Source organism: Brienomyrus brachyistius, chromosome 8, assembly GCF_023856365.1.
Source record: "Brienomyrus brachyistius isolate T26 chromosome 8, BBRACH_0.4, whole genome shotgun sequence".
In the NCBI taxonomy this organism is placed as follows: domain Eukaryota; kingdom Metazoa; phylum Chordata; class Actinopteri; order Osteoglossiformes; family Mormyridae; genus Brienomyrus; species Brienomyrus brachyistius.
Genome location: NC_064540.1, coordinates 15794501 through 15809437, shown reverse-complemented (window position 1 = coordinate 15809437; position 14937 = coordinate 15794501). Strand labels below are relative to the sequence as shown.

The following is a 14937-nucleotide window of genomic DNA, read 5'->3' as shown; positions in this document are numbered from 1 at the left end:
AAGCAAACATGCCATTTGTGCCAGAGTAATGGAATCGGTGTGCAATTAAATGTCTGACTGCGAGGAGGAGCTCACCGCCGCCATCGTCAGCGGGTGGGGAGGGTAGCAGGGCGATGATGATGAAACGCTTCCAGCTGGCCCTTCGCCGCCCGTGCCCGTCCAATCTCTGTGTCACATTCTGTTTTTTTTGCACCCCCCACGCCCCCCCTTGAAGGCTTGCATGTTCCTGCAATTAATTACAACAAACGTCAATTAAAACACTACCAAATATTGTCGCAGAATTAAATTTCAATTATAAGAATTGCGTTAGAAGTGGAGGACATTAACAGCGATTTAATGAATTCCGCTGTAGGTGATGGTTATTTAGCCAGCAGAGCACTGCCTCTGATTCTGGAGTTTCCGGGGGAGGGGGGATGCGTAAACGAGACCAAAGGAAGCACGTCGCTGACTGTTCACAGTCCTCGTGGATGCCGTGACACTTAATCTGCAGTTTGCCCTGGCAGGATTTAAAACGCCTCTGTGGATGCTGGCCTGGTTCAGCTGTCAGTTCACCGTCAGGCCCGTGGCGCTGTATCTCAGGGCTGCTTGTCGTGTGCGTTCTGCCAGTAAATGAAATGGCCCTTCTAATGCTCCCCTTTCGGACTGGATCTTCTTGGTCGGACAGCAAAGCAGCGATCAGCTTTTCTGTCTGGCCGTTCCTGGTGCGAGTGGCAGGCGCGGGGTCTGAGTACGCGGCGATCGATCGCGGGAGGCTCTTAAACTAATGGTGCCGCGGAGACCTGTGAGAATGCGCGCGGTTAAATCACATCAGAGGAAGATGTACTGCTCTCACCGGCTCCACCGTCTTCCGGAGAGGGACCCACCCTTTCTGCTAGGAATGAAAGTTATTTGTCCCCGAAGGTCCCAAGTAGGTTTAGTATTTGAAATATGTACACCAGCAGATGCATTAAAGTCAAACTTATTAGGTAACCATGCATTTAAACTGATATTTGCAGTGTCTGACTGTTTGCTAGCTTTGTCGTTGCGGTTGGCTTTTCTGTTAATTATTTCCATGGCATTATACATTGATGAGCACATTTCTCTCTTCTAGTCCAGCCCAGTCGGTGTGTAATGTTTTTTTCTTAATTAGTATGGACAATAAAACGACCCCTACTCTCTTAACCCTCCCTCCTGTGGCATGTTCTGATAGGTTAGCTTGGCCTTGTGGTCTTTGGTGTCCCACGTCTGCTGATGAAACTGAAGCTGTGTCCTGCTTGATAATTTAATAAACGGCTCAGCCCCTGGCCCCGGCTGGGTTTTGGCTGCCGAGGGTGGGTGGTTTGGCTGGGGTGGGGGTTGGTGCCCCAGCAGCATCTGTGAGGCTGATTAGATCCCACCCGACAGATAGGGGAAGCAAATCGCTTTAATTGTGCAATTATCTGCTATCAGTCAACTCGCGCAGAAAAGTGCCGTAATGTGGCCACGGACGGAGGACGCTTCTGCAAGGCGAGAGGCGCAAATAGGCTCGGACGGAAGAGATGATTTAACAGGACGACCCTGGGGATGCTTGAGCTTGTTTGCAGACTCTCAAGATCGCAGATTAGGCTCCTCGGGGCAGGGGGAGGTGCATCTTTCAAGAGAGACGTCTGCTTTTAAGTAGCGCTGCATTGTTTCTACTTGGGCAAGAAGTGACCCCCTCCCCCTCCTTTTATGACCAGGAAACCAGAAGCTAATATGCATTAAAAGCAGCCACACGTGAGCTCCGGTAAATTCCATCGCCGTGTGGTCCTTTCGTCGGGATCGGCAAGATTACTGAATAGCTACTGGGCGTATTGTTGCAAGCATGCATGTTCAAAACACCGTTTAACTTGTGCAGGCGAATGGGGAAATACGCTGCATCTGTAATTGCATACTTGTTTGTTATGTAGTACGCTAAGTATAGTATGCAATATGAACATCATATCTGAATCCTTGTTTTGGATGAGACGGTAGGCGAACCGTACCCGGATGATATACTACCTTCTATGAAATCCCAAAGTGTGTTATGGATGGACACTGTGCTATCCCACAAGGCCGCTGGAGCTGCAGCCAGAGAGAAAAAAAAGTCACAAATTTGAATATATATATATATATATATATATATATATATATATATATATAGTTATTGATAGCTGACCCTCGCAAAACTTAAAAACTATGTCATTGGAAAACATCCAGGTCAGGTAATATGCAAGATGGTATGATGTGTCCGACTGCATGCATACTGTTGTTGTACTTACATACAACAAATACTAAATTAGGAATCAAGTAGTATGCTTCTGGCGAAATTCAGTACCTACTGTGTAAGTATACAGTTTTGAATGTGCCCTCTGTGAGACTGTGAAGCACATATTTTTGGTTTTACTCAGTGAACTCTTTTAGATGAATAGTGTTTGTTTAGTGGCTGCAAAACAAATTGTGCAAATTTGTTTGCATATGAGGTTTAGCTGTGGGTAACGGTGAGCAAATGAATGAGAATTTGTTAAATAAGTTTGCCACTCTGCTCTCACTCAGCTGTGAGTGAATGTCCACTGCAGTTCTCATGTAGGTGAGGCACCAGGATATGTATTGGTGATGTAACCTGTCACATGGCTGTGGCGTCCAATCAGGAGCCATCCCCAGGAAAAGGATGCACCATCCATATTCTGTCCTCTCCCTCAGGAAATTGAAATTGCCGATTACTACAGGATAATTATACACGGCACAGTGTGCTTGATTTATGTGTAATGTTTTGTGACATCGGGGTGGTTCCACTGGGATTTGTTAGATTTATTAAAGTTCACAGCTCATTCGTAGGAAGTGTGTCCTTGTTTGTTTAAGTAATTAGCTTCCTTCAGATTTGTTTGTAATAGAATAAGTAGCCCATCCTTCAGTCCAGCATCCGACACTGTAACCATAGTGTCACTTGTAGATCCACCATGGAGTTAAAATACATACTTTGAACACCATTATCTGACTCTGCAGCCTGTTTACATCCTCAGATGTTTCGTAATACTTAATAAACTTAAGATTGGAAAGTCGCTAATTACCTTCAGTGAATGCCCTCGACAAATTCCCTAGCCAGTGAAGACGCCCTGGCAGGGACAAATGCTGTGCCGCATTTGAATGATTCCTTTTCCTCTGTATCACACACACCTGTCTGGAGGGGCTCAGGCAGCCCCGCTCATGTACAGGTGAGATGGCAGAGGGTCACATTCCGTGAAGTTTCCAGGCCCAAAGAGTAAGGTTTTTTAAAGCAGCGTCCATCTGGCTGGTCGTCCTCACTGCATACGCTGTTAGGGAAGTGGTTGGAGGAGGAAGAGGAGGGAGCCCACGTGGCTTGGAGAGGAGGAGGAGGAGGGAGCTCGTGCAGGCTGGTGGAGGAGGGGGAGCAGGAGGAGGAGTAGGGAGCCCTTGCGGGTCAGGGAAGAAGGTGGAGGTGGGAGCCTGTGCTGGCCAGAGGAGGAGAAGAGAGCCCACACAGGCCAATACTCGTTTGAGGATGTAGATGAGGGGAGTCTGCATCGGCTGGAGGAGGAGGAGGGAGCCCACAGAGGCCAAGGCAGGAGGAGGGAGCCCACAGAGATTGGCAGCCTGAAAGCACAGGGCAGGATTCATTTTCACTGATGGTGAAGGTGGTGCCATTTTATTAGGGACTCCTGGCCGGTACCGAGTCGGACCTCCTTTGTTAGGGACACCTGGCCGGTACCGAGTCGGGCCCACTTTGGTCTTCAAGGTAGATGAGTTCAGAGGAGCCTTTCCACACACCATTTTTGTACTGAGATGTTACAGCTGCAGTTGTCCTTCCTGTGAGCTGTAATGAGTCTGGCCGTTCTCCTCTGATCTCTCTCATTAACAAGGGCTCTTCAGCCACAGAAACACCACTGGCTTCATGCTTTCTGTTCATCTCTACTGTTTGTAGTCAGTCACAGCCGCCTGATTCACTGATTGGTTTGTGCTGTATTTTTGGAAGTACTTCTGAAATTATTATTATTGCAAGTGTTTGTTTAAAAAATTCTATGCACTGGTGTATCACTCACACACTTGATTTTTCCAATTTCCTTACATGTGTAATACTTCAGTTTCACTTCAGAGAAACATCCTTTTTAGTTTGAGTTATTTTGGAGTTGATTTTGGTGGTGTTATTACAAAATGAGCGCTAGTGGAAGCACTTCTACAGAATTGGTTTAGTTTTAAAAAAAGTAACAAAAAACAATATGTGCCGAGAGAAAGAGGAGGCTGAGCCTTCTCCTGCTCCTCCGCTTCTCCTAGCCCTGCTCCTTCGCTGCTCCTCCGCTGCTCCTCACCATGCTTCTCTGTTTGGACGCAGCACGGATGGCCCTTGGTAATGACAGCCGCTGGAAGCACTGTGAGGATGCAGTATTTATTTACAGTGAGACTTGGTGATGCTTTGCTCAGGATGCGGTTTCACGCAGGATGTTCTGGGCCCCCCCGCGCCACCCCCACCCCGCCCCCGGTCTGATCACTTCAGTTAAGGAAAGGGGGGGGGGGCACAGATAGAGGCCACTGCAGCATGCTGAGGGCCCATTGTGTAAGAGGCCCCCGCCGGGAAGCCGCCCGCTGATGCTCACTTGCTGGCTGCCGCTGCTTCCTGGCTCTCGAGGGTGGGGCTCCAGGCCAGGCGTGGGGGGGGGGGGGAGGCGGGACTCCTCATCTCCTGCCAGGAATTTACTCTGCCTGTAAAGCTGCAGGTCATCGGGTGGGGGGAGAGAATGAAAGCAGGGGGCAGTGTCAATATTTGTTTTCATTGCTGCAGATATGCATTCATGAACAATGAGGACAGGGTGGGGGGGGGCAGGGGGAGGCGTCGGACTTCTGCATTTCCCAGCTTGTATTCTTTTAACTTTGTGGTATTTTGTTTTTTGCACAATAAAAAAGGATCGTTGAAGCGAGTACCGTCCACAAGTAGGTCGTACATTATAGAGGCAAACAATGCGTGAAAAATCAAACGTGGAAGGAAATCCAACAAACGGCGAATATGCAAAAGATGTTCGGGGCTTCACACCTGCAGTGCCTTTCTGATGTTTCAGCGACAAAGAGGACTTCAGAAGTTCAGGCTGGGATCTGAATTTGCACGCGAGGCTGCGTCTCTCATGCGCCCCTCGTCCTGCGCGTTTCAGAAAGCAGCTCTGACTCGGGGACAGTCCCACGTGGCGCTCTGCCTGCAGGCCCCCGCCGCCTTTCAGGGTGTCTTATTGGCTGCCCGCTGGTCCTTAGCGGCGAGGACACTGGCACCCGCAAAACGGGAAGGGAGAGAGCAGGGAGGGCCGTGCGAGCAGCTCGTCTGTTAGCTCGTGGTTTTTTTCTGTTTTGGGAGGATCCTCTCGATTTATACACAGACTCCAGTCTTGCTCACCTCCAGGCCTCTATGGGTTTGGCCCTCTGACATTTGGGGAGTTCTGCAGGTCAGACCTACCGGTTCCCTCTCGCTGAGGTGCTGCGTGCCTTGCTGACGGTAGCCTTGCCATGTACGCGAGTGTCATGTAGGTCACTGACGACTGTCAGTAGATTTTTTTTTTTTTTTTTTTAAATCATCAGTGCTTTTTTTATTGTTGTTGTTTCTGTGCATGTGATTCCCCTCAATGTGGCTTTGAGAGGTTCGTGAGATAGATGCATTTTATTACTCTTAGAGATTTTGCCCTGGAAAACGGCTCCTACAGCCTGTTAAAAAATAAATAAAACATCTTAGAGCCTCAGAGAATTTTTTTTTGTATATAGATCACCTTCCCATACGGAAATGTATTGACAGACATGGATATATTTAGAGTTTCTGTTTGAATTTGCGGCAGCTGATCCACAAGAACTGGTTATTTTGGTACATTAAGCTCAAATGCAAGGCCGCATTCTGCATTCACCTGCCGCTCCCACGCTGTCGCAGCTTCCAGTCGAGATTCCAGGGCCTCTCGTGGGCGTGTCTCTCCCAGAAACGGACACTGGGAACCGATTTTGGGAAAACCCAAACCCTGGCCAGTTGGGGGTGGACTTTCTGCACGTGTAGGCACCCTTTGTCGTTGTTAGAGTGATGAGTGCTTCCATTACCAATTCATTTCTGCTTATGCCCAGAAGAAGTGAAAGAAGATGCTGGTGTGTGACGGTGAGCGGGCACGCCATGGACGGCTTCCTTCGGGTCCTTTGCCACCCATATGAGCTGCCCAGTATGGCTCTGCGACAGGAGGCCTTTGGCTGGAGGCTTGGCTCTCATTTGTAAATCTGTCGCGGCTTCTCCCCTGCAGGGTTCCTCGTTGCTCAAACGGGGCAACCCCGCAGATGGCTGCCGAGGTGTTCCTGGTGCTGAGACCGGAGCCCTTCTGACAGGGAGTTGGCCTCATTCCTGGGGGGAGGGGGTGCATGTCTTCAGTATCCACCGGAAGTCTGTGTCTCCCTTTGTCCTCACAATCGCGGCGTCTGACCCATTATATCAGACTTTGAGGGCTGATCCCATAAAATACTGAAAGGTACTCTCTCTCGCTCTCGCTCTCTGTCTCTCTCTCTCTGCCTCTCCCCCCCTCTCTCACTGTCAGTTCGCCCCCTGTGAGCGCTGACTGGGCCGGCATGCTACATGAGCAGGGTCCTCTCCGTCACGGTACTGCGGTGAAATTGGCGGCGCTGACCTGTCGGAGCTGAGTCAGCATTCGTCAGCGACACCGGTCTGAACAGGCCCAAGGACCGCCTGCCTGCCTCGCTCTCTGCAGGGGGGCGGCCAGGTGCTGCCGTGGCCCAGGGGGTGGTGCTGGGGGGCAGGGATTAAGGGCTGCTTGTCTGTAATGGTGCAGATTCCCCCTGCTGGCTTTCCCTTGCCTCCCTGCCCGTGTGCCACAGCCGGTGGCAGGGGGAGACCCGAGTTTGGGTTCTGAGGGTGACTGATCCGTCCCCTTCCATGTGTGATGGCTCGCTAATCCCTTAAGGGAGCGGCCCCCCAGCCTGTGCTCCCCATCCGCTTAACAGATAGCATGAGAGATTGATCAGTGGGTAGCGACCCCATTACCTCCTGAGATGTTAATTACCCCTCGCCTGGCTTGCATGTCAAACACTGGCTAATTGAAGAAGGTAAAAGATGGGTCCCTCTTTATTTATGCTTGCGCGCTCATTCTGCCCCAGTCCTCCATCCATGTTATTTATGTGGGATAATGTGATCCTGTCAGAGACGATCATTTTGTGTCGAAGGCAGTGGCATCCAGCCTGTTCGCCTTTTGCACGTGCTCCGTCTGTATTTCACCCTGCTGCCCTTCCCCTTTAGTCCCTCCCCTGACTGCCAGTCGGCCCCTCCCCCAACCACCTGCTGGCCCAATCAAGAGAGAGCGGACGTGCATTTATGACCTGGAAAATAGCCAGCCGTCACCATTGGTTAACACTCCCAGTTTACCTTCGTTTTTTTGCTAACCTTTTCATGAAGAATTCAAAGTCAATACCTGTCCCACTGTTTAATAATCCAGGTGGTTCTGTAAATCACAGAGAAGTCTGGCGTAGGGGGACTGTTTAAATAAAAGTAAATGACTTGTTTCTCCCAGTGTTAAGATACTCAGTCTGACTGAAGTGCAGGTTTGGTTTGGAGAACAAAAATGGGGAACTCTGCTGAAAGGGTGTGAGGAAGCCTCGTCAGCTGCTTGCTCAGGCTAGAAGACCGATAACAGCCTTTATGTGTTTATTGTTGGCGGGGGGCTCAAAGGTGAGGTGAAAACAGGAAGCGTACAGCTTCAGTCCTGAGGGGCAAAGGTATCACTGGGGGTCGCTGCTCCCTGGAAGGAGGGGCCCGGTGTAGTTCGGGTTTGGGCACCTTGTCCCTTCTTGCTTTCTCACGTGATCATGGCGACAGCCGCTACCAGCCGTCCCCCAATGGGGCTTTTTAACACTTTCTGTTCGAGTGCCCCCCCCCCCTCCTCCTTCCTGTGGTTTGTGGAGTGGCGTTTCTCAGCGCGGCCCTGCCCCCGCATTCGGAGCCGCCTGACCCGCGACGCCCTCGCCGTCGCCACCTGCTGACGTGCCTTCCTCCCCACATCCGCTCCGTTGACCAGGCTGCAGACGTCGAATGCGGGCTTTTCTGGAACATCGTGTAATACCGAGCCGCATCTGCGTCTCTGGGGGTTTTTTTTTTCTTTGTCGCGCTTTGAAATTCGGTATGGCGGTCGGGCGGCTGCGTCTCCGATCCCAGGGTTCTTGCATAGCGCCAGGTTCAGAGCGAATAAACAAACAAGCAGACAGGTCAGCCTGCAGCCGTCTTCCTGCCCTGTGTCCCCTCTTGGCTCCGCGGTGTCCGACGCAGGCATGAGCTGTGCCTCCCCCCCCGTGGGGTCAGTGCACAGACTCCTCGCTGAGCGATTTAGTGCATCACCTGGTGGACACTGCCAGGAACAGTCTGTTTCCAAAGCGACGGGGAATCCCGGGCCAAAGTCATTACCAGTTAGCGATCTAGCATCATGCTAACCTACACTGTGTGGAGTCTTTTTTCCCCCAAGGCTTTGACTCGCTCTTCTCTGTCATGTTTCCAGTCCAATCCAGTGTGTCACGCCAGAATATCCCTGACCGAATGAAGCCCTTCAGAATCGCCCCCCCCGTGTGCCGTGTGTGTCTTGAAGCTTTCTCGGGACCTCAGTGGCCCTGACCAACAAGCAGGCCTGTCAGATGTAAATGCCATGATGTTTATATCGCATTAGCTCACATTAATGACAAATGCCCATCTCGCTAATAGCGGAGTGCCCTTGTTTCTCCCTTTCGGCGATAGCATTTTACTTGCCATTTAAAAAGTACATTTTAATGTGTTTTTGGCAGCATGCGATGATGGTGCGGGGCCTGGATCCTCGAGTGTAGCGGGCACTCGGCATTCAGAGTGTTGCTTGGCTCTCCGTGGGTTCGCTTTGCCTGAGTGTAGCTCTTCCACCGGGACTGGGCTGCTCTCCTTTCTAAAATGCTTCCCTTTTCAGTTGGCTTGCATTACTGTCTTTTTTGCTTGTTTGTTTTTTGTTCTGCTTGGGCTGTGGGGGGGCAGTGTAACCGTCCACAGGGGTGAGAGGCCCGATCGCAGAAAGGATCCCTTTCCTGATGGGATGCAGGGGGGGAGAACCTGACACCATCTGTGGTTGCGGAGAGGGCGAGGGCCTTATGCAGGCCATGTCGCGTCGCCATTCGCGGTAAATGTCCGTGATGGTGTGTCTTCATGTTTAAGGTCATTATGGATGTGTTAGGTGCTGCTTCCTGCCTGTGATTGAATTAAACATCGCTAATCCCACAAAGAAGCCCGATCATCTCACAGTGGATTCTCCTCCACTTTAAAACGCCGCACAGTCTGATTTAATTTTTCATTAGCCTTGTTGTCTTTGTTGAGATCCGCATTTTAATGGGATTTATTGATCTAAACAACATCACGGTTAGGGTTATCTTATCAAGGCTCAGATAACTTTGGTATAATTCCACTCAAACGATATATTAGTGTTTTTATTGGTCCGAATAAGTTCTCCTCTTAGACAGTAATGCAGCAGTAAGTCAGGCTGCACTCTGTCACTGGGACCTTAAAGCATTTCCACCATGTATCCTGCCGTGGGAGAGTAAATAACAACAAGTTACACGGCAATACTGTGTAGTTTCCATGCCATCAATTCAACTGATGTCTTTTGAATACATACATTTAGGTTCTGTTTTCATTCTGGAGGGGGGCACTGTGCTGATGATTGGGGAGGTACGGTTTGCCGGAACTACTCCCCGGGTTTGTGTTACCAAAACCACTTCTGGTCGGCATGGTAACTCACGGCAGAGACATCGGCGTGACAGTGCTGGTTTCTTAAACCCATTGCCATGTATGATGAAACATTTCTGTCCGCAGCTGATTTTTGTGGTTATATCGATGATTGTTGTTTAATTATTGTTTTATTCATAATTCGGTTATTTGTAACAATTTGAAGTCGTAATAACGGTAGTCTATTAATATTTATTGTTATTGCTACACATTATGAACTTTTACTAGACGTTTGTTGAATATTTCTCTTTTCAAGGGCACACTAAATCCAATATTTATATGAAATAATGATCCAATTTATCTGGAAGCATATTTTCAGGGGAAATTTAATTTGCAGCTATTTAAAGCCCAGTTTTAGTAATGAATTATTTTGTCATCTTGCCTCTGATGAGATTCATCTTTAATAACTGTAACAATTATTTTATTAAAAGAGGAGCTGTGCATTATGGCTATCTCGCTGAGGTCTGAATCTGCCAGGGATTCTCATTAAGGGCGCTGATATTACCCCATACTGCTCTTAGTTCTTTTGGAACTTTCTTTGGAATTCTATTAGGTGTCAACAATGCTTCTCTGTGACGGAGACGGTCATGATTACTGGGCCTGTTCTGTTTTTTAATTTTTTTTTTAACAAGGTGTCACGTGGATTTTATTTAAAGGAAAAAATTCTCTATTATGAGATCAATATTTTATATATATGATTTAATCATCCTTATGAAAATGATCAGAGCTGAAAAATGGCAGCTTTTAATAAGAAGGACGCATTAAGGTCCCGGTGGCAGAGAGACTGCATCATCAAGACCCCATCATCTGGTGCCACCCCTGTCTAAGCTGGGGGCCAGAGCCTCTGCGATGCTCTGTTCGAGTGCCGTGCCACTCGCTGTAGCATTATTGTTCATGATAGTTTTCCAAGGTGTTAATGTGTGATTTCATATCAAAGGTGGAGACAAGTCAGTTAAACCATGTGACATGATTTATCACCCAAAGTGGCAGGATGATATCAGGCGTTTCCTCCGCCTCTCTGCTAAAACCAAATGCGGTAGAAAGAGACTCCATATGTTTGCCAGTCACATTGAGTTCCTGATTTGCTTATTTGATTATTTGATAATATTCACGTTTTCACTAGCGTGGAGGGAAGTCGCCCGCGGATCTATGAAGTGTGGGTAGCTATGAAAGCTCACGGAAGGCGTTTTTACCTTTTGATTTCTCCATTTGACATTTTGGTTATCTCTCTTTATTCATAAACCATGACCGTGTTTGTCCTGTCATATGGACATGCATCCAGCCCCCCACTCCTCCCCAGCAGTCTAAAGGCCGCTCTATTTTTCACCAACAATATGTTTTTGTTATTATATTATTTGTGCCCTGTCAAATAAAATGTTATTATAATATTACTTATGTATTTATTAACCACAAACCAAGCCTTAGTTACATACTGATCTCATGTTCGTTCATCATTAATGAATCGTGACGTATGTTTTATCCCAAGCAGTTGCTATGTTTTAATTCTACAAACTTTTGAAAACTACTACGGAAGTCATGAGTAACACAAGTGAAATACGTATACGTTTGTTCATCGTATATTCATATATGAATTCTGATGCATCTTTTATCTCAGGCGGTGACTATATTTGTTCAGGATTTGTACTTTAGTAGTAATTGAGTTCCTACTAAGTATTTTGCCCCCTCAAGTAAAGTGTTCGGTTATAAATGGGACGGCCATTGATGAGGTTGCCGCTCGATGGAAGGCCCTTGTCTGTGTGTCACTGTCTGCTCATGTCTGACTCGCGTTCATCTTTTTCACTTGCTACCTGGATCCTTCATGCACTTACAGCTTGTATTTATAAGTCTGTTTCTTTAAAATGTTTTATATTTGCAGTAATAGTTTACTCTCTTGGTAATGACAGAAGTGAGCCTTAATTACAGTGACCTTTTGTGCGGTGTTATTTTAGCTTTCATCCACGAACGTCTGCTCATCTAGTTACTCCTACTGCAGAAAAGAAAACTGAAAATGTGGTTCATTGGACCAAAGGAGCCATGCTTGGACTTTTGAGGACATGCAAGCAAGACGAAATGATTCACTCTTTCACTTTCAAAGCTCATTTTTGGTATCTGAGAAAATTATCAGAAGGTCTTTGGGTGGAAGCTTTGTGCATCAAACTAAACAGTTTAATGTCCTGGATGTAAAAGTCCTGATTGCTCTGTTAATAGGGGAAATAACTGTCCATTCTGCTTAATGTAGAATTTCGCAGCATATCTTGCTTATTACGTAATGATTCCTGGAATCCAGAACCTTCATCTCCACTGGAAACATAGCGCTGAATTATTGTTTTTGATTTGTTCTAAATAAGAGTTTGGCTGTGGGGAAAACCCAGTTTTATTTTGCAAAGAAGCTCTCTGCCGATCAGCGGCAATAAACCACGCCGTAGGTAAGCGCACATCGCATGCCACGTAAACATGCGACGCCATGCGATGCCTCCGGCATCAAACGCGCTACATCACATGTCCGGGGGGGGGGGCTTCTTGTTCAAGTAACATGAAACCTGTTAGCTTGTGTATTTCACCAGGCGGCAATTAATTACCCAAACGTCGCAAACGTTTTCAACTGAAATTCTACGGAAAATATTTCAGATACTGATTATCTTTGGCTACAAGGTGCAAAGCTGACATCTGAGTAACCCTTGTGTAACCTTAATGTACGTGTCGCTGTTTCCGAGGCGGGTGGCACGATGGCACAGCGGTTAGCACTGCTGCCTCACACCTCTGGGATCGGCGTTCGCGTCTCAGCCATGGCTCCATCTGTGCGCAGTGTGTATGTTCTCTCTGCGTCGTCGTGGGGTTTCCTCTGGGTACTCCAGTCCCCCCCCCCACAGTCCAAAAACAGGCTGAGGTTAATTGGAGTTACCAAATTGCCCGTAGGTGTGCATATGTGAGTGAATTGTGCGTGAGTGTGTGTGCCCTGCGATGGGCTGGCCCCCCATCCTGGGTTCCCTGCCTTGTGCACATAGCCTGCGGGATTGGCTCCAAACCCCCCATGACCCTGTGTAGGATGAGCAGTTACAGAAAATGGGCGTATGGATGGATGTTTGTGATCCAAACAATTGGGCGACTTGCTGCATGTTTTTTTGGACGTGCAACGATCCGGGGAATCCCCGCCTATCAGCGCCAGGAAACGGAATAAACAAACAAATTTAAATGTTGGTGTTTCTGTCTTCCCGTCCTGTGCAGCTTTCCCCGTTTCAGTGGCCTCACACGTGTACCGGTGGCATAATCAGTTAAATGTAACCTCCTCTTTCTCATTACCTGAGTGTTTAACACCATTTTTTTTTCTCCCTTTCCCCGTCAAGGACAAATGGTGCATGAGAAGTCCGATCCCGTGCGGGGTCTCCGGGCTCGCCACCAGAGGCGGCTCCCTTTTCAGTGCCAGCTGTTCTCTCAGATAGGCCGTGGCACGCTGAAATTCTCTTAATATAATTCTGGGGAGGGGGGCGAGGAGGGGGAGCTCAGGAGAATAGTCTGAAACCCGCATGCCAGCGAGGAGGGCGTTGAATTTTTCATCAGCGGCCGGCGTGGCGGGTTAGCGGGCAGCGCGCTCATTCATGAGCAGATGTTCAGCGCAGCCGCGCTGCGTAGCTCCTGCGAACTCACTGGCCTCCCTACCGTCGGCTGCAAGGACACTGGCAGCGACCTGACTTGGGAGAATTGCTCCCGGCAGAAGCAGGACGGGGGGGTGGGGAGCGGACCGCCGGCCCCCTTAGCCACTTCCTGACCCAGGGAGGAGCGTCAAAGGCCGGGATGGCCCAGCGCTGACAGGCTATCAGTCTTGGTGCTGACAGTGATGGAAGACTTTGGGAATAGCGACTAAAATTCCTGAAGATGATCCTCGCGAGTTTTTATCATTAATCCGTAACCGGCGTATTAAACTCGGGAACTCTCCCTTCAAACCGCACGCATAACCAACGATAAACTGCGAGCTACAGGCCGCCGAATCAGCCCGTCAGACACCTTTGCTGAGCTCCGCTATCTGCGGTAGGGCCTCTGCCGTTGTGGTCGGTCCACAGTCGGACCCTGATTTTTGTCATGGTTTATGTGGTGGTTTAGTCATTTGTGCTGAACTCTGAACTTTCAAACCGCGCCCTTCAGCACCGCTTGATGTGGCTTTTCTTCATACTTGAAATGGCTGCAGTGATCGGCAGCAGAAGCTAATTACCGGCTGCTTAAAGATTCGGGTTTTTAATTCCGGGCCCCCGTGAGGTGGAGGCCCTCAGACACGAGCAGCTTTTGGGCTCCTGGCATGTGGCTCCGTGGCCCCTGCCTCTCGCTGGCACACAATGGCGCCCCGCTATCCGGAGCGGCGTAGCGCGGTCATGGTGAGAGGCTCGCCTCACTTCCTGCCTTTGACTCATTGTCTCTCTGGCGTGTGTCCTCTTCGCACTTTCTAGGTTGAGTTTATGAGAGCAAAACTAATTAGTGTTACTAAATTCAGAGGGAATGAGGAGCAAAAAAAAAGGAAAAGCGTTGATTGTTCTGATTTCCTCCGCGGTGCCGGGAACGTAACAGAAAATAAGACTAATTATTTTGGAGCAACCCGGTCTTTTCCCCCCACATGTGACACCCGCTGACATTTCGCCATTCAGGGTACGGAAAAAAGAGCCCCCCCCCCGCGTCACCTTGGCATTTTGCAGGCCCCTCGAACGCGAACGCGGTGCCGTGTTTATCTGCTAGCTCTGCAGATTGTGCCGCCCCTGTTTCTCCCCGCCCTGCTTTGATTTGGGATGTCCTGTCGGCCGGCTGGGAGGCCCGGTTTACAGTAGCCCCGATGTCCATCGTTCCTTTTTTTATTTGCTGTGGCCCCCAGCTGCACAGAGCCCTCAGGAAGCCCCCACGCAGTACCGGTGCCTCCACTGCCACCGGGTGTGAGAGAGGGGCCCTTGTGTGAGTTGGCAGGCGCCTCCCCCCCACTGACCCCTTTGCTGTCTCCGCGAGAACGGGCCGCGGCTGGCAGTCCTGCTGCCCCCTTCCTCCCCCCCAGCAGGATGGCCTCCTTCCACCTCCCCTGCCTTTCAGGAAACACATTTAGGGGATCCCCCCGTGTTTTGAAAGGGAGGTGGGGTGACAGGGTGTTAGGAAGACATTAACCGTGATCCCTGACTGCTCAATTCTGCGGTGCAAGGCACCACCAGACACAATCGACA

The 14937-nt window shown here is 49.3% G+C and overlaps 1 long non-coding RNA gene across 1 annotated transcript in view; it reads left to right on the top strand.

The window, feature by feature from the left end:
* The window catches only part of LOC125747224 (uncharacterized), a 52537-nt gene that overhangs the window by 20958 nt on the left and 16642 nt on the right, over positions 1 to 14937 (top strand). The gene's annotated exons all lie outside the window — the stretch shown is intronic.